This window comes from Narcine bancroftii, chromosome 8 (assembly GCF_036971445.1).
Source record: "Narcine bancroftii isolate sNarBan1 chromosome 8, sNarBan1.hap1, whole genome shotgun sequence".
Taxonomy (NCBI): domain Eukaryota; kingdom Metazoa; phylum Chordata; class Chondrichthyes; order Torpediniformes; family Narcinidae; genus Narcine; species Narcine bancroftii.
In genome coordinates, this window is record NC_091476.1 from 67,098,111 (window position 1) to 67,124,741 (window position 26,631).

A 26,631-nucleotide genomic window follows, 5' to 3' on the forward strand; every position below is an offset into this window, starting at 1 on the left:
GGTCCTGTTGGAGAGGTAAGTAGAGTCATCTTCTGGTTTCACTCAGGTAGACTGTGCGCCAGACCTCAACAGCACCATCCTTGACTGCAGGTTTGATGGTGAGGTTGGGATTAATGTTCTCTCTCTCTCTCTTCCCCCTCCCCCCACCCCGTCACTCTTCCGCTCACACTCTCTCATCTCTTTCCATCCTTCACACCCTCCCTCTCCCTCATTCTTTCTCCTTCCCCTTCCCTCTCCCCTATCCTTCCCTCTTACACTCTCCCCTCCCTCTCTCACACTCCTCCTCCCTCTTCCCTTCCCTCCCTCTCACACCCTCCCTCTCTCCCCCATCTCCCTCACTCACACACTCTCACTCTCCATCTCTGTCTGCCGGCATGGTCCACATTGCAGCCCCTAGCAATGTGCTGGTCGCCAGTGCAGGTCACAATAGACAATAGACAATAGGAGCTGGAGTAGGCCATTTGGCCCGTCGGGCCAGCACCGCCATTTTAGATCATGGCTGATCACTACTATCAGTACCCCTTTCCAGCCTTATCCCCATAACCCTTAACTCCGTTACCCACAAGAATCTTATCTAACTCTCTTTTGAACATAATCAGCGAATCTGCCTCTACCACCCTCTGTGGCAGAGCATTCCACAGATTCACACTTCTCTGGGTAAAAAAATGCTTTCTCATCTCCGTCCTAAAGGGCCTACCCTGTATTCTTAAACTATGCCCTCTAGTCCTCGTCTCCCCCATCATTGGGAACAAGTAATCTGACTTCACCTTGTCTATCCCCCTGATGATTTTGTATACCTCAATCATGTCCCCCCTCATTCTTCTAAACTCCATCAGACACAAGTCCAGTTTTTCTAGCCTTGCTGCATATGTCAACCCTGCCATCCCTGGAACTAACCTTGTAAATCTGCGCTGCACACCCTCTATAGCTAGTGTGTCCTTCCTCAAAATTGGAGACCAGAACTGGACACAATACTCCAGGTGGGGTCTCACCAGGGCCCTGTATAACTGCAGAAGGGTGTCTCTGTTCCTAGACTCCAATCCCCTCTTTCTGAAAGCCAACATGCCATTTGTCCTCTTCACAGCTTTCTGAACCTACAGCACCTCGTCGCTGGCCACTCGGAGGCCGTGCACCATCCCTGCTCTGACAGAAACTCCTGGTCACGGAAAGGAAGAGCAGCCCCTCTTCGCCATCCCTGTTGCCACCTCCCACACCACGCCACACACGAAAACATTTTGGCACTGTCAGTTTCGGAACCGGTCGGTAGTGATGTTCGCATCTTTTATACTTTCATGGCAGCCTTCAGTTTGCCTTGAAATAACCTTTTTTTGTGATTCCTCGGTCACACAGCCTGGTCTCTGTGGGCAAATCAGCCAGTTTCAGGGAACAGTGCAGCAGAGGATGCAGGTCCTTCACCCCACAATGTCTATGCTGACCCAACTGCTCACACCCTGTCCTCTATCCATATACCTCCAGTTCATGTGTCCCTACCTCTTAAAATTATGCCATTTTATCCACGTCCACTGCCCTCTTCAGGTGCCCATAAGAAACAGGAGCAGGAATCAGCCATTCAGCCCATCAAACCTGCTCCTCCATTCAGCATGATCATGGCTGATCTGATGATCGGCTCATCTCCACTGACCTGCCTTTCCCCCCCATATTCCTTAAATCCTCTACTATGTAAAAAAATCTATCCAATTTTGTCTTAAATATATTGACTGAGGGAACCTCCACTGCTTCAATGGGAACCCACTCTGAAAACTTCCTTTAAACGTTGACCTCTCCCCTTAAACCAGTGGTTCTCAACCTTTTCTTTCTGCTCACATCGCACCTTAATTAATCCCTCTGCCATCGGGGCTCTGTGGGTGGGAAGGTTGAGAATCACGGCTCGAGACTCAATTGTAACTGAACTATTTGGCTTGAGAAAAATTGTTGTTGGCCCATTTCCTTTGGGAACTCTGAAACCCTGCACATGACGAGTCAATGAGGGACGATTAAAACAGTGGTTTTCAAACTTTTTCTTTCCACTCACATCCCACTTTAAGCAAGCCCTTACTAATCACAGAGCACCGATGGCAGAGTGATTACTTAAAGGGGTATGTGAAAAAGGTTAAAGTTTCTGGGATTTCCAACTCGGGGATAAAGATTATCTACCCTCTTGATGCCTCGAATACCTCTGTATAGTTAGAATGAAGATGTGGCTTGAACGATGGTGTGGGAGGGAGGGTTTCAGTAAGTTTCTTGAGGCTCTGGGGCAGGTGGTACCCGTACAAACATCTGGGCAGGGTCAGCATCAATGTCCTAAGGAGAAATGTTTGCTGGTGCCATTGGTGGGGGGTGGGGGGGGAGGTTTAAACTAATGGGGCAGGGGGAATGGGAACCTACATAGAAAGATTGAACAAGTGGAACAGAGACTAAAGCCAGAGTTAGGAAAGAGAAGAAGAAAAAAATGAGGGCAGAAAAGTCAAAAGCAAAGGAGATTCCAAGGCAGTGATTCTCATCCTTTTTCCTTCCACTCCGGATGAGCCAACCCAATTTTGTCCAACTCTTCCCCACAGCTCAACCCCCCCCCCTGCTAATCCAGGCAACACCCTAGTAAACCACTCCTACACCCACTTCAAAGCCACCACATCCTTTGGGGGTCTTCCTGCTCCTGGCCTGTCTTGTCCAGTCTGTAAAAGTCGACTGCACAGTTCTTTGCCCCCCAAAGAATTGTGTATTTTCTATAGATCCCATGTAAAGGTTGACTGGTCTCCCCCCCCCCCGCCCCCAACTATTTTTGGCTCCAACGCCCATCCATCCGAGCTCCCAACCCCATGGCCACAAACCCTTGCTTCGGCCACCCGAGCTCCTAACGTGGACCCTTGCCCCTCCAAGCTCCCGACACCCCAACCGTGGATTCATGCCTGGCCATCTGCCCATCCAAGTGCCCAACACCCCAACTCCCCGCCCATCAGAGCACCCAACGCCTGACCGCCTGCCCATCAGAGCACCCAATGCCTTGAATGACACTGGTACTTACCACCACCAAAAGTAGCATCCATGTAAAGGTTGCCCCCCCCCCCCCAAATTTGACCCGAAAAATTGTTCCCCGTAACTTGAGCGTACAACCCTGATCTGTCCAGCCTTTCTTCATCTGTCAGTCCTGCCATCTCAGGACTTAGTCTAGTGAACCCTGGCTTCACTCCCTCGATGATGAGAATACCCATCCTCAGATTAGCAGACCAAAACTGCACACCGTACTCAAAAGGTGTGGCTTCAACGTGACCCTATACAACTGCAGTGAGACCTCCCAACTTCTACGTTTCACACCTCTCGCAATCAAAGTTAAAAAAATCACACAGAAATGCTGGAGGAAGTCGGCCAGTCTCACAGCGTCCACAGGAGGTAAAGATATATCACCGATGTTTCCAGTCTGAGCCTTTCATCAAGGTACAAGTTAAAAGCAGCCAAGCATCTTCATTAAAGACAAGGGATTAAGGGGGAAGAATGGGAGGGGGAAGGAATCCAGACCAACAGCCAAAAGGTGTTAATACCTCATCTTATGCCTGGGTACCGTCCAACCTGGTGGCATTATTTAGATGTACAGCACAGTAACAGGTCATTTCGGCCCATGCCACCCACCCCCGTATGTTTTTTTATTAGTGGGAGGACACCAGAGCATTAACATCAACTTCTCCAGTTTCTGTTCAAATAAAACCCCCATCTCCTTTTTCAATTTAAAATTTTTAATATTTTAAATGTAGATATACAAGTCTGTGCTGCCCAATTTGCACCCCATTACCAACACCCGCGGTACTTTTCAAAAAGTGAGGGGAAACCCAGGCAGACACAGGGAGAACATACAAACTCCTTACAGACAGCACGAGATTCGAACCCCAGTCCCGATCGTTGGCCAATGCCAACGATGACACCCAAGTCTCTTTTCATCCTTCCACGCTCCAAAGAGAAAGGTCCCGGCTCTACTAACCTTGCCTTATAAAGAATTGTTCCCCAATCCCCAATCCTGGTGAATCTCCTCTGCCTCCTCTCCGTGGCTTCCACATCCTTCCTGTAATGAGCTGACCAGAACTGAACACAATACTCCCAACATGACCTCCCAACTCTTGAACTAATTCCCCCCCCCCATTAATGATAACTTCACACTTCTCGACCGTAGATCTGCCCATTCTCCGAATCTGTTCAAGTCACCTTGCAGCCTCTTGGAATCTTCCTCACAGCTCACACCGCATCCCACCTCTGCATCATCTGCAAACTTCGATATTACATTTCAATCCTTAGCTCAGCCATTCCCAATGGGGCCACAACACATTTAAGGAGGGGGCCACAGACCCCATTGGTGGAAGTAACCAACTAAACTTGACTGCTTCATAGGGAAGGGGGCCCATAAACTCTGAGCACAGTCCTAAGGGGGTCATTGGCCAAATGATGACTGAGCTAGATTATCAACGTATATTGTAAAACAGCTGGGGTCCCACCAGTGAACTATGTGATACTCCGCTTGTAACCACCTCCAAATCTGAGAAGGACCTAATTGATACAACCACTCTCTGCCAGCCAGTTTTCTGTCCATGGTTCTCCCTACGTCAGAGGTACTGGTAGATCGCTCTGTTGAGCACCGCGGCTCTGTCCGCCGCAATAGCTGGATCTCCCATTTCAATGTCTTGTTCCCCTCCCATACCTTTGCTGATGTGTCTGTCTGTGGTCTCATGCACCGCCAGACTGAGACCACCTGCAAACTGGAGTAACGACACCCTCATCTTCCGACTGGGTGCCCTCCAATCGGACAGCATTAGTATTCCACTTCTCTGGCTTCCATTAAACCCCCAGGCTCTATCTCTCCCTTTTCCCCTTCCCCTATCTCACAAACATGAAAAATTCTCACCTCTCCCCTCACCATATCCAATTAACTCCTTTTTGTTGGTCTGCTCTCCTCTCCCAACAGTGCTGTCTGAATTTGATGACTTTCTGATCTATCCTGCTTCTGACTCATTCTGAGTTTTCCACGAAGAAGGGCTCAGGCCCAAAACGTCGGTGATATATCTTTGTCTCCTACAGACACTGTTCTCCTCCAGCATCCCGGTGTGTTTTAGGACATCTACCTCTGGCACCGTGCTCTCTAATTTGCACACCACTCTCTGTGTAGGAATTTAACAGGGCTTTTGAAGGTCCAAACACACCATTTCGACAGGTTCACCGCTGTCCATCCTCAAAAAATTCTAAATTAGCAAGCAAATCCCTACTGACCTGAACTGACCCTGTAACTCTGCTCCCAATGCCCAGCAGTGAGATCTTTAATAACTGATCAATGTCTTCCCCACCACTGAAGCCATGCAAGCTAATAAGAAACAGGAAGTGGCCATCCGGCCCGTCGAGCCTATTCTGCCATTCAATGAAATCGTGGCTGATCTGATGATCGGCTCGTCTCCACCCACCTGCCTTTTCCCCACATCCCTTCATTCCCTTGCAATGTAAAAATTTATCCAACCTTGTCTTAAATCTATTTACTGAGGTCGCCTTCACTGCTTTGATGGGCAGCGAATTCCACAGATTCCCCCCCTCTACCAGTTTCTCCTCATCTCTGTCCTAAATCTACTTCCCCAAATCTTGAGGATTTGGGGAAGTAGATTTAGGACTGAGATGAGTTCTGACCAGACAGTTCTGGTCTCCCCCACCAATGGAAACAATTTACCTACCTCTTTCTTATCGATGCCTTTCATAATTTTATAAGATTCCCTCTCATTCTTCTCATAGTCTCCTCATAGACTAACCCCCTCATCTCTGGAGTCAACCTGGTGAACCCCCTTTTCACTACCTCCAAAGCCTTCCTCAAGTAACGAGACCAGATGTGGCCTCACCAGTACCAGGTACAGCGTAACCTCCCTGCTGCTAAATTCAACCCCTACAGCGATGAACGTTATTTCCCTGATTTCTCTCCACCTCCCTTCCCTTATTGAAAAATTTGTGCTAGAGAAAGCGGGGGGGGGGGGGAATCAGCCAGGGTCCCTTCTCCCCATCACTGCCCAGTGGCCCATGGGGTTAGAAGAGGGGAGGATCAGCCAGGATCCCTATTCCCCATCACTGCCCAGTCGCCCCTGGGTTAGAGAGAGGGATCAGCCAGGGTCCCTACTCCCCATGACTGCCCAGTGGCCCTCTGGCCACGGACAGGAGAAACGGGTCGAGGTTCCTGCTCAGCTGTGGAGAACTAGCCACAGCGGGGGTTGGACACCCAGGAGGACCTTTTACAGGGAAGTTTGTTGGTGTCTGCTCTGTAGCTACTCACCAGCTGCCAGGCCCATGCTCACCCTCCAGGTCACTGAGCTGAAGTCTGCTCTGGCTGCCTGTCGACCTGAGATCAAGCACTAGGTCCTTGCCCAGTTGCAGCTTCTGCAGGACCCTGCAGAACAGTCGGCCGACGGTTCCTCAGATGTTACTCTGTAGCAGAAAGGGAGACAAAGTGTTGGTCAGGTTCCGGTTGGGATAGGGGCGGGAACTCTTTACCTCGGCTCGCAGGGAGCCGTGGCAGTTCACTCCATCTGCGGTCTACACCACAGCACCCTGCAGAAAATCTCCTGGGGAGCCGTGGCAGTTCACTCCATCTGCGGTCTACACCACAGCACCCTGCAGAAAATCTCCTGGTGATGAGGAGCCAAGCCTGAGGTCATTGGCAGTGAACACCCCCCCCCCCACCCCGCATCGACCACCAGACAGAAAACAGAGACTCTGTTCCAGCTTCACAGATGCTGCCTGACCTGTTGGTTTCACCATCTTCTGCTTTTATTTCAGTTTTCCCTCTCTCTCTCTCTCTCACACACACACACTCTCCATCTGTCACTCACTCCCTGTCTCTCTCACTCTCTCCATCCCTCTCTATGTCCCTCTCAACCTCCTTCCCTCTCTCACTCCCTCTTTATCCCTCACTCTCTCTGCCCTCTCACCCTCCTTTCCTGGATAGACACTGACCAAGCTCTTTATCCCTCTGTCCCTCTCACCCTCCTTCCTCTGTCTCACTCTCTCCCTGTCACTATCCCTCCATCCTTTTGACTCTCTGGACCCTCACCCTCCTTCCCCCCTCTCTTTCACTCCCTCTCTATCTCCACCCAGATTTCAGATTTATTGTCAGAGTACATACATGATATCGCATACATCCCGGAGATTCTTTTCCCTGCAGGCCAGGCAGAATCACCACTAATTGGTAGTACAGAAAAAAACTGTGCACAACGTACAGATGTAAACAAATAAATAAATGTTAACAAACTGTGTAATAGAGAGAGAAAAAAATAAAGTGCAAAAGGGTCCATAAATGAGTCTCTGAGTTTGTCGTTGAGGAGTCTGATGGCAGAGGGGTAGCGGCTGTTCCTGAAGCTGGTGGGTGTGAGTCGTGTGGCCCCAAGACCTCTTTCCTGATGGCAGCAGTGAGAACAGATGATGTGCTGGGTGGTGCAGATCCTTGATAATTGCTGCTGCTCTCTGATGATGGGTGAGGAGGGTTTTGCCTGTGATGTGCTGGGCTGTGTCCTGTTGTAGGGCTTTCCACTCAGATGTGTAGGTGCACTTTAAATTTTAGATTGGGGTGTGTGGCTTGAAGGTCACCAAGCACCATCACCCCACCACTAACCCCCACCCTGAGCCGATCATCATCTGTGTGACCTTTTCGAAGAGGTAGGGTGCTCTGGCCACCCGTTCCTTCATCTCTCGGAGTTCGGCCTGGTACTGGGCTGTCTGCTCTCGGCTGCTAGCTCTGAAGGGTGAGAGGAAAGGGGAGGGAGGTTAGCGTGTGCTGGGAGGGGGGGGAAGCTTCCTTACCCTGGCCGTTCTGTGGAAAGAGAGGGGGCCTGGGAAGGACTGGAGACCCAGAGCCTTGCTTGGTCAGTGTCTATCCAGGGCCCCAGGGAGTATATCAGTGTTCCCAGATGGAGAGAGTGAGAGAGACAGGGAGTGAGTGACAGATGGAGAGTGTGTGTGTCTGAGAGAGAGAGAGAGAGAGAGAGAGAGGGAAAACTGAAATAAAAGCAGAAGATGGTGAAACCAACAGGTCAGGCAGCATCTGTGAAATAGGTATAATATCCTTGTCAGTGTTCCTAGGGGGTCCTGGGGAGTGTGTCAGTGTTCCCAGGGGGTCCTAGGGTGTGTGTCAGTGTTCCCAGGGGATCCTAGGGTGTGTGTCAGTGTTCCCAGGGTGTGTGTCAGTGTTCCCAGGGGGTCCCAGTAATTGGTCAGTACCTACAGGGGGACCCTGGAAGCATTTTTTTAAAAAAAATTTTTAATTTTTCACACCATAAACCACATTGACCATGATGCATACATTTTCCATTTCAAATATATACAGTGTCATTTTCTCCCCCCCCTCCTCCCATCCCACCCTCCCTACCTACCCTCCCATTCATTTAAAGTACAGAATCTAAGATACATTAAATCAGTCAAACAATGTTGTCACTCAATAAAAATAAACAAGAAATTCCACTGAGTCAATTCTTTTCATTTCCTTCTCCTTCCGCTATTTTAGGTGGTAGATGTCCCCGGTACGTTTTCTCTATTGTGTTTTATGTATGGCTCCCATATTTGTTCAAATATTTCAATATTATTTCTTAAATTATGTGTTAATTTTTCTAGTGGAATACATTTATTCATTTCTATATACCATTGTTGTATTCTCAAATTATCTTCTAATTTCCAGGTTGACATAATACATTTTTTTGCTACGGTTAGAGCTATCTTAACAAATCTTTTTTGTGCACCATCCAAATCAAGTCCAAATTCTTTGTTTTTTATGTTACTTAGGAGGAAGATCTCTGGGTTTTTTGGTATATTGTTTTCTGTAATTTTATTTAATATCTGGTTTAGATCTTCCCAAAACTTTTCTACTTTCTCACATGTCCAGATTGCATGAATTGTTGTTCCCATTTCTTTTTTACAACGAAAACATCTATCAGATACTGTTGGGTCCCATTTATTTAACTTCTGAGGTGTAATGTATAGCCTGTGTATCCAGTTATATTGTATCATACGTAACCTCGTATTTATTGTATTTCTCATCGTTCCAGAACATTACTTCTCCCATGTTTCCTTTTTTATCTTTATATTTAAATCTTGTTCCCATTTTTGTTTAGCTTTACCATTTGTTTCCTCATTCTCCTTTTCTTGCAGTTTAATATACATATTTGTTATAAATCTTTTGATTATCATTGTATCTGTAATCACATATTCAAAATTACTTCCCTCTGGGATATTCAGACTGCTTCCCAATTTGTCCTTCAAGTAGGATCTCAGTTGGTAGTATGCCAACTCTGTATCTTGAGTTATATTATATTTATCCTTCATTTGTTCAAAGGATAATAATCTATTTCCTGAAAAACAATTTTCTATTCTTTTGATCCCTTTTTTCTCCCATTCTCTAAAGGAAAGGTTATCTATTGTAAAAGGAATTAACTGATTTTGTGTCAGTATTAGTTTTGGTAATTGGTAATTTCTTTTATTCCTTTCTACATGAATCTTCTTCCAAATATTGAGCAGATGATGTAATACTGGAGAATTCCTACGTTGCACCAATTTTTCATCCCATTTATATAATATATGTTCAAGTATCTTCTCCCCTATTTTATCTACTTCTAATCTAGTCCAATCTGGCTTTTCCCTTGTTTGATAAAAATCTGATAAGTATCTTAATTGTGCGGCTCTATAATAACTCTTAAAGTTTGGCAGTTGTAAGCCTCCTTGTTTATACCTTTCTGTTAATTTATCTAGTGCTATCCTCGGTTTCCCCCTTTCCATAAAAATTTCCTTATTATTTTCTTTAACTCCTTGAAGAATTTCTCTGTCAAGGGTATTGGCAATGCCTGAAATAGGTATTGTATCCTTGGGAAAATGTTCATTTTAATACAGGTTATCCTTCCTATTAGTGTTAGTGGTAAATCTTTCCAATGCTCTAAGTCGTCCTGTAATTTTTTCATTAGTGGATAATAATTGAGTTTATATAGATGGCCGAGGTTTTTATTCATTTGTATACCTAAGTATTTTATTGCTTGCATTTGCCATCTGAATGGTGATTGTTTCTTAATTTTGAGAAATCCGCATTATTCATTGGCATTGCTTCACTTTTATTTGCGTTAATCTTGTAACCCGACACTTCTCCATATTCCTTCAATTTCTTATGTAATTCTTTTATTGATAATTCTGTTCTGTTAAGTATACTATAACGTCATCTGCAAATAAACTGATTTTATATTCCTTGTCTTTTATTTTTATCCCTTTTATTTTATTTTCTGTTCTTATCAATTCTGCTAGTGGTTCTATAGCTAACGCGAACAATAAAGTTGATAGTGGGCATCCCTGCCTTGTTTGACCTGCTTAAGTTAAATTGCTTTGATATATATCCATTTACTGTCACTTTCGCCAATGGCCCCTTATATAATGCTTTAATCCAATTAATATACTTCTCTGGTAAACTGAATTTTTGTAATATTTTGAATAAATAATTCCATTCTACTCTGTCAAAGGCCTTCTCTGCGTCTAAAGCAACTGCTACTGTTGGTGCTTTACTCCCTTCTACTGCATGAATTAAGTTAATAAATTAACAAATATTGTCTGTTGTCCGTCTTTTTTTAATAAATCCAGTTTGGTCTAGATTTACCATTTTAGGTACATAATCCGCTAATCTGTTTGCTAATAGTTTAGCTATTATCTTATAATCTGTGTTAAGTAATGATATTGGTCTATATGACGGTGGTGCGAGTGGATCTTTCCCTGTCTTTGGTATTACTGTAATTATTGCTGTTTTGCATGAATCTGGTAAGCTTTGTGTTTTGTCATTCTGGTTGATTACTTCCAGGAGGGGAGGAATTCATAAATCTTTAAATGTTTTATAGAATTCTATTGGGAATCCATCCTCTCCTGGTGTTTTATTATTTGGTAGTTTTTTATTATCTCTTGTATTTCTACTATTTCAAATGGTTCTGTTAATTTATTTTGTTCCTCTATTTGTAATTTTGGTAGTTCAATTTTAGTTAAAAATTCATCTATTTTGTCTTATTTCCCTTCGTTTTCAGTCTGGTATAATTGTTCATAGAATTCTCTGAAGTTTTCATTAATCTCCGTTGGATTATATGTGATTTGTTTGTCTTTTTTCCTTGATGCCAATACCATTCTCTTAGCTTGTTCTGTCTTAAGCTGCCATGCTAGAATTTTGTGCATTTTTTCTCCTAGTTCATAATATTTCTGTTTTGTCTTGATTTTTTAAAAAAATTTTTTATTTTTCACACCATAAACCACATTGACCAAGATACATACATTTTCCTTTTCAAATATATACAGTGTCATTTTCTCCCCCCCTCCTCCCATCCCACCCTCCCTACCTCCCCCCGATCCATTTAAAGTACAAAATCTAAGATACATTAAACCAATCAAACAATGTTGTCATTCAATAAAAATAAACAAGAAATTCCACTGAGTCAATTCTTTTCATTTCCTTCTCCTTTCGTTATTTTAGGTGGTAGATGTCACCGGTACGTTTTCTCTATTGTGTTTTATGTATGGCTCCCATATTTGTTCAAATATTTCAATATTATTTCTTAAATTATATGTTATTTTTTCTAATGGAATACATTTATTCCTTTCTATATACCATTGTTGTATTCTCAAATTATCGTCTAATTTCCAGGTTGACATAATACATTTTTTTGCTATGGCTAGAGCTATCTTAACAAATCTTTTTTGTGCACCATTCAAATCAAGTCCAAATTCTTTGTTTTTTATGTTACTTAGGAGGAAGATCTCTGGGTTTTTTGGTATATTGTTTTCTGTAATTTTATTTAATATCTGGTTTAGATCTTCCAAAAAATTTTCTTCTTTCTCACATGTCCAGATTGCATGAATTGTTGTTCCCATTTCTTTTTTACAATGAAAACATCTGTCAGATACTGTTGGGTCCCATTTATTTAACTTTTGAGGTGTAATGTATAGCCTGTGTATCCAGTTATATTGTATCATACGTAACCTCGTATTTATTGTATTTCTCATCGTTCCAGAGCATAACTTCTCCCATGTTTCCTTCTTTATCTTTATGTTTAAATCTTGTTCCCATTTTTGTTTCGTTTTATCATTTGTTTCCTCATTCTCCTTTTCTTGCAATTTAATATACATATTTGTTATAAATTTTTTGATTATCATTGTATCTGTAATCACATATTCAAAGTTACTTCGCTCTGGTAACCTCAGACTGCTTCCTAATTTGTCCTTCAAGTAGGATCTCAGTTGGTAATATGCCAACACTGTATCTTGAGTTATGTTATATTTATCCTTCATTTGTTCAAATGATAATAATCTATTTCCTGAAAAACAAATTTCTATTCTTTTGATCCCTTTTTTTCTCCCATTCTCTAAAGGAAAGGTTATCTATTGTAAAAGGGAGTAACTGATTTTGCGTCAGTATTAGTTTTGGTAATTGGTAATTTGTTTTATTCCTTTCTACATGAATCTTCTTCCAAATATTGAGCAGATGATGTAATACTGGAGAACTCCTACGTTGTACCAATTTTTCATCCCATTTATATTTGTGTTCAGGTATCTTTTCCCCTATTTTATCTAGTTCTAATCTCGTCCAATCTGGCTTTTCCCTTGTTTGATAAAAATCTGATAGGTATCTTAATTGTGCGGCTCTATAATAATTTTTAAAGTTTGGCAGTTGTAAGCCTCCTTGTTTATACCATTCTGTTAATTTATCTAGTGCTATCCTCGGTTTCCCCCCTTTCCATAAAAATTTCCTTATTATTTTCTTTAACTCCTTGAAGAATTTCTCTGTCAAGTGTATTGGCAATGCCTGAAATAGGTATAGTATCCTTGGGAAAATGTTCATTTTAATACAGTTTATCCTTCCTATTAGTGTTAGTGGTAAATCTTTCCAATGCTCTAAATCATCCTGTAATTTTTTCATTAGTGGATAATAATTGAGTTTATATAGATGGCCGAGATTTTTATTTATTTGTATACCTTGGTATCTTATTGCTTGCATTTGCCATCTGAATGGTGATTCCTTCTTAAATTTTGAGAAATCCGCATTATTCATTGGCATTGCTTCACTTTTATTTACGTTTATCTTGTAACCCGACACTTCTCCATATTCCTTCAATTTCTTACATAATTCTTTTATTGATAGTTCTGGTACAGGGGAATCACGCTGCTCTCCATTGCAGGCAAAATCTTCGCTAGGATTCTCCTAAATAGAATAATACCTAGTGTCGCCAAGAATGTTCTCCCAGAATCACAGTGGGGCTTTCGCGCAAACAGAGGAACTACTGACATGGTCTTTGCCCTCAGACAGCTCCAAGAAAAGTGCAGAGAACAAAACAAAGGACACTACATCACCTTTGTTGACCTCACCAAAGCCTTCGACACTGTGAGCAGGAAAGGGCTTTGGCAAATACTAGAGTGCATCGGATGCCCCCCAAAGTTCCTCAACATGGTCATCCAACTGCACGAAAACCAACAAGGTCGGGTCAGATACAGCAATGAGCTCTCTGAACCCTTTTCCATTAACAATGGCGTGAAGCAACGCTGTGTTCTCGCACCAACCCTCTTTTCAATCTTCTTCAGCATGATGCTGAACTAAGCCATGAAAGACCTCAACAATGAAGACGCTGTTTACATCCAGTACCGCACGGATGGCAGTCTCTTCAATCTGAGGCGCCTGCAAGCTCACACCAAGACACAAGAGAAACTTGTCCGTGAACTACTCTTTGCAGACGATGCCGCTTTAGTTGCCCATTCAGAGCCAGCTCTTCAGCGCTTGACGTCCTGTTTTGCAGAAACTGCCAAAATGTTTGGCCTGGAAGTCAGCCTGAAGAAAACTGAGGTCCTCCATCAGCCAGCTCCCACCATGACTACCAGACCCCCCACATCTCCATTGGGCACACAAAACTGAAAACAGTTAACCAGTTTATCTATCTCGGCTGCACCATTTCATCAGATGCAAGGATCGACAACGGATAGACAACACTCGCCAAGGCAAATAGCGCCTTTGGAAGACTACACAAAAGAGTCTGGAAAAACAGCCAACTGAAAAACTTCACAAAGATAAGCGTATACAGAGCCGTTGTCATACCCACGCTCCTGTTTGGCTCCGAATCATGGGTCTTCTACTGGCATCACCTACAGCTCCTACAACGCTTCCACCAGCGTTGTCTCCGCTCCATCCTCAACATTCATTGGAGTGCCTTCATCCCTAACATCGAAGTACTCGAGATGGCAGAGGCCGATTGCATCGAGTCCACGCTGCTGAAGATCCAGCTGCGTTGGGTGGGTCACGTCTCCAGAATGGAGGACCATCGCCTTCCCAAGATCGTGTTATATGGCGAGCTCTCCACTGGCCACCGTGACAGAGGTGCACCAAAGAAGAGGTACAAGGACTGCCTAAAGAAATCTCTTGGTGCCTGCCACATTGACCACCGCCAGTGGGCTGATATCGCCTCAAACCGTACATCTTGGCGCCTCACAGTTCGGCGGGCAGCAACCTCCTTTGAAGAATACCGCAGAGCCCACCTCACTGACAAAAGACAAAGGAGGAAAAACCCAACACCCAACCCCAACCAACCAATTTTCCCCGGCAACCGCTGCAACCGTGTCTGCCTGTCCCGCATCGGACTTGTCAGCCACAAACGAGCCTGCAGCTGACGTGGACATTTAACCCCTCCATAAATCTTCGTCCGCGAAGCCAAGCCAAAGAGAAAGAGAAGAGAAGTATACTATAACATCATCTGCAAATAAACTGATTTTATATTCCTTGTCTTTTATTTTTATCCCTTTTATTTTATTTTCTGTTCTTATCAATTCTGCTAGTGGTTCTATAGCTAATGCGAACAATAAGGGTGATAGTGGGCATCCCTGCCTTTTTGATCTGCTTAAATTAAATTGCTTTGATATATATCAATTTACTGTCACTTTCGCCAATGGCCCCTTATATAATGCTTTAATCCAATTAATGTACTTCTCTGGTAAACTGAATTTTTGCAATACTTTGAATAAATAATTCCATTCAACTCTGTCAAAGGCCTTCTCTGCGTCTAAAGCAACTGCTACTGTTGGCGCTTTACTCCCTTCTACTGCATGAATTAAGTTAATAAATTTACAAATATTGTCTGTTGTCCGTCTTTTTTTAATAAATCCAGTTTGGTCTAGATTTACCATTTTAGGTACATAATCCGCTAATCTGTTTGCTAATAGTTTAGCTATTATCTTATAATCTGTGTTAAGTAATGATATTGGTCTATATGACACTGGTGCGAGTGGATCTTTCCCTTGCTTTGGTATTACTGTAATTGTTGCTGTTTTACATGTATCTGGTAAGCTTTTTGTTTTGTCAATCTGGTTGATTACTTCCAGGAGGGGAGGAATTCATAAATCTTTCAATGTTTTATAGAACTCTATTGGGAATCCATCCTCTCCTGGTGTTTTATTATTTGGTAGTTTTTTTAATATCTCTTGTATTTCTACTATTTCAAATGGTTCTGTTAATTTATTTTGTTCCTCTATTTGTAATTTTGGTAGTTCAATTTTAGTTAAAAATTCATCTATTTTGCCTTCTTTCCCTTCATTTTCAGTTTGGTATAATTGTTCATAGAATTCTCTAACATTTTCATTGATCTCCATTGGATTATATGTGATTTGTTTGTCTTTTTTCCTTGATGCCAATACCATTTTCTTAGCTTGTTCTGTCTTAAGCTGCCATGCTGGAATTTTGTGCATTTTTTCCCCTAGCTCATGATATTTCTATTTTGTCTTCATTATGTTCTTCTCCACCTTATATGTTTGTAGTGTTTCATATTTTATTTTTTTATCTTCGAATTCTCTTCTTTTAGTTGTGTCTTCCTTCATTGCTAATTCTTTTTCTATATTTACTATTTCCTTCTTCTTCAGGAGTTCAAAACTTATGTCTGGATAGAAAGAAATTTTTTGACCTTTGTATTCCAGTGGCTTTTTGTCTTCTCTTATTTTCTTCATTGCTTTCTCCAATATATTTTCTCTTGTTGTATATCTTAAGAATTTTACATTGAGTAAATTCCAAAACTCCGAATATATCTGACATTTTATCATTACATATCTCCCTGCCGGATCTATTATTTCCTATTCTATTTTAATTGGTACATTTTTACTGATTAATATAGCTACTCCTCTAGTTTTTGAATTATATGACGCTGCTGTTACATGTCCTACCCAATCTCTCTTTAATTTCTTATGCTCCATTTCAGTTAAATGTGTTTCTTGCACGAATGCTATATCAATTTTTTCTTTTTTCAGTAAATTTAGCAGATTCTTCCTTTTGATTTGGTTATGTATTCCATTAATATTTAAAGTCATATAGTTCAAAGTAGCCATTTCATACTTTGTTTATCTTTCCTTTCCATTTCCTCATCATCACCTTTCCTTCTTATCCATTTCTGCTTTCTTGTTTTGAACACTTTATAAGACAACATTTCTAAAACATCAAACATTTCCCTTATTCTCCTATCTAAAATTTCTTTAACCCCATCACCTTCCCCCTCCTGAGTTGCCCTTTATCCCTTGTCGGGCAACCATATCTCCCCTCTCCATTTGGATTTGCGAATTCACTCGCAAGCGTCAACTGATTTTGCAGTGACCGTAACTCCTCCCCACCCAGCCCCCTCGGAAAAGATTTCAATTTTCATATATAACAAAGGTCACTCTTTTAATTCCCTCCTTACTTCCTCTGTTCACTTTCATTCCCTTATTAATTCTTATCTATATTCAAAACTTATGTCTGGATAGAAAAAAATTTTTTGACCTTTGTATTCCAGTGGCTTTTTGTCTTCTCTTATTTTCTTCATTGCTTTCTCCAATGTATTTTCTCTTGTTGTATATCTTAAGAATTTTACTAAAATGGATCTTGGTTTTTGCTGCGGCTGTGGTTTCGGGGCTAATGTTCTATGTGCCCTTTCTATTTCCATTTCTTCCTGTAATTAAATTCTCTCATATTCTTGCCTTCTTCATCTTCCTTAAGGCCCACTTTCTTTATATTATTTCTTCTATTATAGTTTTCTATTATATCTATCTTCTGAGCTAACAGCTCATGTGCCTCTTTAACTTTTTTATTAGATTCTTCTAATTTCTCTTTTAAGTCTTCTACTTCCATTTCTACGATTGTTTCTCATTCTTCCACATTTTTCACTCTTTTTCCTATATCTGACATGACCATCTCTATTTTATTCATTTTTTCTTCTGCACTTTTAATTCTTCTTTTTATTTCATTTAATTCTTGTAATTGCCATTCTTTTCCTGATTCCATATATTCTTTTAAAAAAAAATCCATTGTCTTGCTTTTCCCTTCTTCTTCCATTTCTCTGTGTTCTTCTTCTTCTTCTTCCTCTGGATTGACCATCTGTTGTTTCCTTGTTTTCTTTTTACCCTCTTCTTTCTTGTTGTCGTTATTTTCTGTGTTCTGCACCTGCTGCTGTGCTGCAGGTGTCTCTCTCAGCTGTGGAGATCGACTCCGCAGCTGTTCCCCCCTCCCGTCAGTGTGTTCTTTTTCATGCGCGGTTGCGCACTGTTACTCAGCTCCGCGAGCCATTTTTGTAGTCCCGAGCTCGGGACTTCCACCGACCTTAGGGAGCGGGCTTCTCTCTCCGCGTCGAGCCTCCTTGGACAGGTAAGGCCTTCACCTTCTTCTTCTGACGTTCTTTATTCTTCTCTTCTTCCCATTGCTTTCGACTTTTCTCTCTTCGCTGCCATTTTCTTCCCACCTTTACTTTTACTTTGCTTTAATTTTTATTCTTGTACCTTTGTGTTTTGTGTATTTTTTTTAAACTTTTCTGGAGAGGGCTGGAGTTCCCTGACCGGCCACTACTCCATCACGTGACTCCTCCCAGAATAGAAAATTGTTTTTCGGGAAATAAATTATTATCATTTGAACAAATGAAGGATAAATATAATATAACTCACGATACAATGTTTGCATACCACCAACTGAAAACCTACTTGAAGGACAAATTGGGAAACAGTCTGAGGTTACCAGAAGGAAGCAATTTTGAATGTGCGATTGCAGACACAATGATAGAAGATTTGTAACAAACATGTACATCAAACTGCAAGAAAAGGAGAACGAGGAAACAAACAGTAAACCTAAACAAAATGGGAACAAGATCTAAACATAAAGATAAAGAATGAAACATGGGAGAAGCTATGCTCCGGAACTATGAGAAATACAATAAACATGAGGTTACGTATGATACAATATAACTGGATACACAGGCTATACATCACACCTCAAAAGTTAAATAAATGGGACCCAACAGTATCAGACAGATGTTTTCGCTGTAAAAAGGAAACGGGAACAACAATTCATGCAATTTGGACATGTGAGAAAGTGGAAAAATTTGGGGAAGATCTAAACCAGATATTAAATAAAATCACAAAAAGCAATATACCAAAAAACCCAGAGATCTTCCTCCTAAGTAATATAAGAAACAAAGAATTTGGACTCGATTTGGATGGAGCACAAAAAAGATTTGTTATGATAGCCCTAGCTGTAGCAAAAAAATGTATTATGTCAACCTGGAAATTAGAAGACAACTTGAGAATACAACAATGGTATATAGAAATGAATAAATGTATTCCATTAGAAAAAAAATAACATATAATTTAAGAAATAACATCACAATATTCGAACAAATATGGGAGCCATACATGAAACACAATAGAGAAATCCTATCATGGACTTCCACCACCTAAAATGACAGAAGGAGAAGACAACGAAAAGAACTGACTCAGTAAAATTTCTTGTTAATTTTTATTAAGTGACAACATTGTTTAATGGGTTTAATGTATGTTATAGATTGAACTTCAAATTAATGGGGAAGGGAGTGAGGGAGGGAGGGAAGGGAGGGGGAAAAAGGGGGAGAAAACAACACTATATATTCAAGAAAAAAAAATGTCTGTATATATCTTGGTCAATATGGTTTATAGTGTGAAAAATAAACATTAAAAAAAAAGAGTCCAGCTAACGTCCTGGCCAGGGAGGTGGAGAAGCTGCTACCGACAGCCCGACAACCTACTACAAGTGTGCAGTCGTTGCCTCACTTTGGCAGTTGGGACCAGTCCAGGCGTTGATAAGTATAATTGGGAAGGGCTTGCATATTGTAGTGTGAATTCAGCATTAGATTTAGTAATAAAGACTTGTATAAACTGAACTGCTCTCGGTGTGTGTGTGTCTATTTTCTTTTGTAGCTCAAACATTGTGACCAATCTAAAACGATCAAAATGAGAGGTATAAGTTTACCCAAGACAAATGGCGCAGCGAGCAGGGTTGGTCTCAAGATGTTTCGGCAATACCCTGTCTTTGTTGGGACCACCCATTAGTTGGGATGAGAAGTTAGACCCATCAAGTGCACCTCTGGGAGAGCGAGTTGCCACTCTCCTTCGAGAAAGTAAATTTCCTGGTAAAAAGGGGTCGCTGACAGATGGTTTTTGGCTGCTGGCCACAGCCTTATGCCACTCCGTTCAGCGTGAAGCAGAATTAGTTCAAAGAGAAGTAGAATCTCAGCGCAAGAGAAAGCAATTAGAGGAGGAGCTAGAAGCCCTGCGACAACCCTGTTCCATGATGAGTGAGATTGTTTGCACCAGTCAGGACCGAGCCAAAGAATGAGAGGTGTAAGTTTACCCAAGACATCCCTCTCCCCCCCCCCCTCACGCTAAAGGCCCTCCTCAGGTGCCTGGGCCTGTTCTCTTATTACTCACAGTGGGTCCCTCTCTTCTTGGACAAGGTCCACCCACTGACCCAAGCCACAACTTTTCCCCTCCCATCTGAGGCACAGGCAGCCTTCACCTGATGAGGACTCCCCCTTCCAGGTGGAGAGCGATGCCTCCAAGGTGGCCCTCGCTGCTGCCCTCAACAAAGGGGGGCACCCCGTCGCCTTCTTTTCCGGGACCCTCCATGGCTTCGAGTTAGGGCACTCCATCATTGAAAAGGAGGCCCAGGCGATTGTGGAAGTGGTCTGCCACTGGCGCCACTACCTGGCCAGCAGGAGATTCACGCTCCTCGCAGACCAGCGGGCCGTGGCATTCACATTTAACACTACCCACAAGAGCAAGATCAAGAACAACAAGATCCTACGCTGGAGAGTTGAGCTGGCAACCTACAGCTACAACATTCAGTTCCGCCCCTGGAAGTTTAATGACTCCCCTGATACTCCGCTGATGCCCTCTCTCGCACCTGCGCATCTATGCATGACGACAGGTTGCAGCCATTGCATGAGTCCCTCTGCCATCCAGGCGTCACCCGGTTGTACCATTTTGTTAAGTCCCGAAATCTGCTGTCCACCATCAGGGACGTTAGGGACATGGCTGAGGCCTGTCGAGTCTGTGCGGAGTGTAAACCCATTTCTTTTGCCCCCCCCCCCACCCCCCCAGGCCCATGTTGTAAAGGCTACTCAGCCTTTCGAGCGTCTCGGCGTGGACTTGAAAGGGCTCCTGCCTTCCACGAACCAAAACATCTACCTCCTCACGGTAGTGTGCGAGTATTCACGCTTCCCTTTCGCCATCCCTTGTCCGGACACCTCCACGGCCACCATCATCAGGTCTTTGGAGCAGATTTTCACCATGTTTGGCTACCCCGCCTTCATCGACAGCCTTCATCTAGTTTCATGATCGACGAACTGTGCCAGTACCTGACGGTGAGGGGCATCGTGACCAGTCACATGACTATAACCCAAGAGGCAATGGCCAAGTGGAACACGAGAATGGGGTGGTCTGCAAGGCAGTCCTCCTGGCTCTCAGGTCAAATGGGTGGGCCGTTGAGTTCTGGCAGGGCGCCATGCCCAAGGCGCTCCATGCCATTTGGTCACTGCTGTGCACGGCTACCAACGAGACCCCTCACGAACGTCTGTTCTCATTGCCCAGGAGGTCGGCGACTGGAATGTCACTCCCAGTATGGCTCACATCCCTGGAACCGGTGCTTCTGCGTAAGCATGTACAGACACACAAGGCTGAAGCCCTGATAGAGCAGGTTTTCCTCCTTCATGCAAACCATGACTACGCCTACGTTAGGTTCGGTAGTGGCAGGGAGGACACCGACTCAACCAGGGACCTGGCACCAGCAGGAACACCCACCACACCACAATACCCTCCAACCCAGTACAATGCTGATCGGGCATACATCCCTGTCCCCAGGCAGCTATGGGGCACGCAGGGCCTCCTTGACCACCAGGGTCCCGCTTCAGCCTTAGGAGATGAACCCGCCCCCCCACCCATCAAATACGACCCACATACGTTGACTCCAGCCCCACTGGCCACCCCTCTGCGCAGCACCACACCACCCACACGCACCCCTGCTGCCAGCCCACTTCCCCTCTAACCAGTGACCAGGAGCCAGTCCTACGATGGTCACAGAGACCCCGGCGGCCACCGAATCGTCTCAACCTGTAAATATTGTATGTACATAGTGGATGTGATTCCTTGTTATTGACCCCCCCCCCCCCCCGGGACAATTTTAAAGAAGGGGGTGAATGTGGTGGTACACCACTGACCTACTGCAGGGGCCAACCTCTGTACCTGCAGGAGTGTAAGGGGACAGGACAACACGTGGCCGGCTGCCAATCAGTCGGCCTGAATGGATCAAGCCCCACCCGGTCGGGTGTCAATCACCCTCCGGGATATAAGCCTGCGCCGGCCTCCTGAGGCTTTACACAGAGTTGCTGCAGCCACAGACAGGCTGGCTCTGTGGAAGTCTTTGTGGATTAAAGCCTGTGGTACAGTCTTTACCTTGTGTGTGTCTGATTCTGCCTAACAGTGCACCACGATAACCTTCCATTTTCTCAGCTCTCACCTATCTGATGGTCTCTCAAAGGATCTCTATTGTTCCTGCCTCCACCACTGTGCATTCCATGCACCCACCACTCTATGTGTGAAAAATTATCCTCTTACATCCCCCTCCCCTCCCTGACCTCACTCCCAAGCACCTTACACTATGCCCCCTCATGTTAGCCACTTCATCCCCGGCCGGAGGTAGGGAAGTCTCTGGTCGTCCATACGATCAGTGCATCTCATCATCTTATACCCCTCCATCAGGTCACCTCTACTGCTCCAAGGAGAAAAAAAAGACCAAGTTCCCGCCACCTTTCCCCATGAGACCCGCTCTCCAATCCAGGCAAGTGAGTCTCTTCTGCACTCTCTCTAAAGCAGTCACGTCCTTCCCATAACAAAGTGTGCAGAACTGAAGCTGATATTCCCGAGTGGCATCTAACCAAGGTCTTGAATCGCTGCAGCATTATCTCTTGGCTCTTGAACTTGATCCCACGGATAATAAAGTGCCATCCCACCGTACACCTTCTCAACCTGTGCTGCGGATTTGAGGGTCCTGTGGACATGGGCCCCAAGATCCGTCTGACCATTAACAGTGCCTTCAGAAATGACCAACCCAAAATGAACCACTTTGTGCTTCCTGGGTTAAACTCCATCTGCCACTTCTCAGCCTAACTGTTTACATATATTAGGACATAGCCCAGTGTCTAAGGCGGTTCTTGAACGTTGAAAATGCCACGCCAAAACCAGGGGTCGTCTTACACACCAAAATTTGAACCTTGCCAGCGAAGTCTCAGCACTCCCCTTGCAGGGTCCAACCGCCCACTCTGATTGCCCACGGCCCTGTACGGGCTTTAAATGGCCTGATAAAGGAGCCTAAAATATGCTAATAAAATTGGGGGGGATTTGATAGAGGTATATAAAATTATGAGGGTAGATGTGAATAGGCTCTTTCCCCTTGAGGGTAGGGGAGATTGGAAAGAGGGGGCATAAGTTAAGGGTCAGGGGGCAGAACTTTCGAAGTAACATGAGGAAGCTTCTTCACTCAGAAGAGGTCGTTGCAGCAGGGTCAATGTTATCATCTAAGAGAAGGTTGGATGAGTACATGGATGTGAGGGGGCTGGTGGGTTATGGAAAGGGAGCAGGTAGGTGGGACTAGTGGAGTTCACTTAAATCGGACTTAAATCGGACCGAGATGGCCTGTTTCCATACTATAATTATTACATGGTTAAAATTTCAACCGTCCCTGGGTAATTTGCTTTTAAAATATTGTGACAGTGTCACTCCACTGGTCAGTGGTAAATCCCAGACTTGGGGTGGTCTTATACAGCGAATGTGGCTCAAAACCTACATTTTAAGCAGAAAATCTAGGAATTGTCTTATACGTTGGTATATCTTGGTCAGATGTATTGGGCCGCTGGCAAAACATTTCCCTGTCCCTTGACCAAACTGTCCCTACCTACCATCTGTGTCCAACCTGTCCTCCACCATTTCCCACCACTAGACACATCTTTCATCCTTCATGGCATGCATACCTGGATGATGGGCCCAAGCCCAAAGCATCGGTTCTGTATTTTTACCTTTGCTAGATAAAGGACATGGTTTGACCCGCTGAATTTCCCCAGCGTTGCATTTTTAACCAACCCCCTTCTCTGGCCCTCTCCACCTTCAGTAAGAGACCGCTCACCTCGTGTCTCTCTCACCCACTCCTCCCTCGCCACTCTTGGGTCCTCCCCCACTGTGGTCCACACATACTGGCGCCCACCCAAGCAGCCCGTCCAAATGAGGCAACTTGTGAATCTGCGGGGGTTGGTGGCTGCATCTGGTGCTCCTTCCTGCACCAGAGAGAGACAGGGCGCAGACTGGGAGAGTGCTTGGCCGAGCTCCTCGGTTCGGCGGCGGCCAACTGTTTCAACTCTCCGCCCATTCCCTTACCAACACGTCTGTCCATGGTCTCGAGGAACACACCCACATCTTCCGCCTAGGGCCCCCTCCAAGCGGATGGCATGAATGTCGACTTTCATTAAACCCCATCACCACGCCACCTTCCCCCAGATCTGTCTCTCTCTTTCCCTTTTCCTTCATTTCACCCAGACAAAATCAATTCTTATCTTTCCTCATAACACCTTCTGTTGGTCTGGACTCTTCCCCTAGCCAGTACTCTCTCTATTCTGAGATTTTCTGTTTTATGCTTAGTCTTTGCTTATACCTTGAAGGGTTCACAGGCCCAAAATGTTGGTAATATATCATTACCTCCTACGGACACTGCGAGACTGGCATTTCAGTGTGTGGTTACTACAATCGCAACGCCTGCAGGCTTTTGTGTTTCGCTCCCCTTTGGCGAAACTCACCTGGAGGTCAGGACTGAGCACGGATTCAAGGCAGCGCCACAGATCTGAGTGCAGGGCAGCGGAGATGCTGCCGTGGTCAGGCCTCAGGCAGGCACTGGGTCCGTGGCTCAGCAGTCGACAACAGAGGTGGGGCACAGGCGCCGGCCTGACGCATCGGTTCAGGAGCACCGCCTCCCTGTGTGGGGGCCACATGCTGGTGGGGGGGGAAAGGTGGAACAGGAGCCTGCAAACACCCTCAAAGGGCAGCGCCACTGTAACCAGACAACCCAAGGTCACGGCCCCACAGTGAGCAACACCCATCTCCTTTGTGACATCACTGGGCGGGAGGGGGTGGGTCCCTCAAAGGGAGGGGAGCACCTCACTCTCTTAAAGGGCAGGGGTTCTCCGAATCCTCCCAATTTTACTGACCGCACAGTTGGGCAGCCCAGTTGGCGCAACGCCTTTTACAGCGCCTGCGATAGGGACCGGGTTTCGAATCCCACATTGTCTGCACGTTCTCCCCGTAACGGCATGGATGTTCCCCGGGGGTTCTGGTTTCCTTCCTCCATTTGAACCGTACCGGGCGTGTAGGTCAATTGGGAGAGCGTCATGGAGTCGTGGGCTGAAAGGCCACATCAGCCATGCTGTATGTCTAAATTTAAATTTAAAATTTAGGAGCAAATTCTGGCTGACAACATCATTTACAAATTTACAGAAGAGGGGCAATGAGTCAGCAGACAAGAGGGAGATTGAAAACTCAGAATCAGAATTTATTGCCGCGAACGTCTTATGAAATTGGGTGTTTTGCTGCAGTGTCCCACGGCATTTCAAAAATAATAATGCAAGAAAATATGTGAAAGTGTGGCAGGGTCTGCGGTCCATCGACCGCTCAGGAATCAGGTGGTGGAGGGGAAGACGCTGTCCTTGTGCCGCTGTGTGTTTGTCTTCAGGCTCCTTCCTGACGATCGCTACATGAAGAGGGCCTGGCCTGGCTGGCGGGGGGGAGTGGGGTTGGGGGGATCCTTGAGGATAGAGGCTGCTTTCTCAAGACACCACCTCTTGTCGACATCCTCGATGGAGTGAAGTCTGGTGTCCGGGTGGCACAGGCCGAGCTAATAGTGCTCTTTATTTCCTCCCGTCCTGTGTGTTGGCACCTGTGTACCAGGTCAGCGATGCAACCAGTCGGAATGCTCACTACGGTACATTTTCGGGCGTCTTTAGTGACACATCAAATCCCCTCCAACCCCTCATGAAGTGTCTACGCGGGCCAGCCTTCTTCGTGATTGCATCAGACCCTCTTGGTCAATGGTGCCCCCAACAGCCACCTCGCACTCAATGTCAGCAAAACCAAGGAGCTGATGGTCGACTTCAGGAATTTCCTGGAGCCCCAACGCACCACTGGCGTCATGAAGAAAGCCCGTCAGCTTCCTCAGGGGTTTGCAGAGGTTCGGTACGACATGGAGGATGGATTTACTGCACTTGGGGGCTCCCTTTGTGGCCTTCTCTACATCGGAGAGACCAGGCCCAGTTCGCTGAGCACCTGCTACAATGGAGACCTCCCAGCCGCCAACCATTTCAATTCCGAGTCACATTCCCTGCCCTTACACGTGTACTATTCCCACCCAGACTGCCCGCAGATTGGAGGAGCAGCACCTTATTCCCTGCCCAGGCGCCCTCCAGCCAGAGGGCGCGAACATTGACTTCTCTGCTTTCTCCTAACCTGATCACCTTTCCGTTCCCCTCCCCCTTTCCCTTCCCCCCCTTCACCCAGCTGTCCCTCCTCCCCTGATCGCTGCTGTTCCCTCCCTCCCTTCTCCACCTATCACCCCAACCCCCACCCTTTGGTTCGGACGCCCGCCGACATTCTTCTATACCTCAAGCCCGAAACATACCATGGCACTCGATGTAGGCGAAATGCAATAAACATGGTGAAGGACTCTGCACGCCCCTCACGCAAACTGTTCTCCCGTCTGGTAGGAGGTACCACAGCGCTCAGGGCCCTTATGTCCAGATCGGGCAACTGTTTTCTCCCACAAAGCCATATCAGAGTCCTGAACTCCCAGAACATTTGTGGATCATGCACCATGGATTGTTACTGAATATTTTAATATTTCAATGAGTTGAACTTCTATTCTAACTTATTTTTATGTAAATACGCTCTGTGGTTGTGGAGAAACGCTATCCCATCTTTACCATCTGAGCAGGGTATGAACGGTAAAGGTGACTTGATTTGTTTGGCCTGCTGGGTTTCTCCAGCATTTTATATTTTTACCGCAACCGTGGTGTCTACAAACTTTGGTGATTTACTTCCAGCACTCAGTACTTTTGAAGGCCAAACACTCTCTTTATGACCCTCTCTACTTGGATAGCGCGCGCACAAAACTTTTCTCGGTCTGCAGGCAGGGACACAGGACAATGAACGATTTGAGTGAGAGCTGCAGGGGCAGGAGCTGGTCCTCCTGCCCTGCCGGGGGCGCTGCGGCCAGCACCGGTATGACAC

General features: G+C 44.9%; 1 long non-coding RNA gene across 1 annotated transcript; it reads right to left on the reverse strand.

Annotated features, from left to right (window-relative positions):
• Window positions 1–1,213: 1,213 nt before the first annotated feature.
• LOC138740809 (uncharacterized) lies at window positions 1,214–24,390 on the reverse strand. Its single transcript, XR_011343170.1, has 3 exons — window positions 24,153–24,390; window positions 6,284–6,435; window positions 1,214–1,358 (listed from the first exon to the last, which is right to left on the reverse strand). It is a non-coding gene; the product is annotated as an uncharacterized lncRNA (long non-coding RNA).
• Window positions 24,391–26,631: the final 2,241 nt, after the last annotated feature.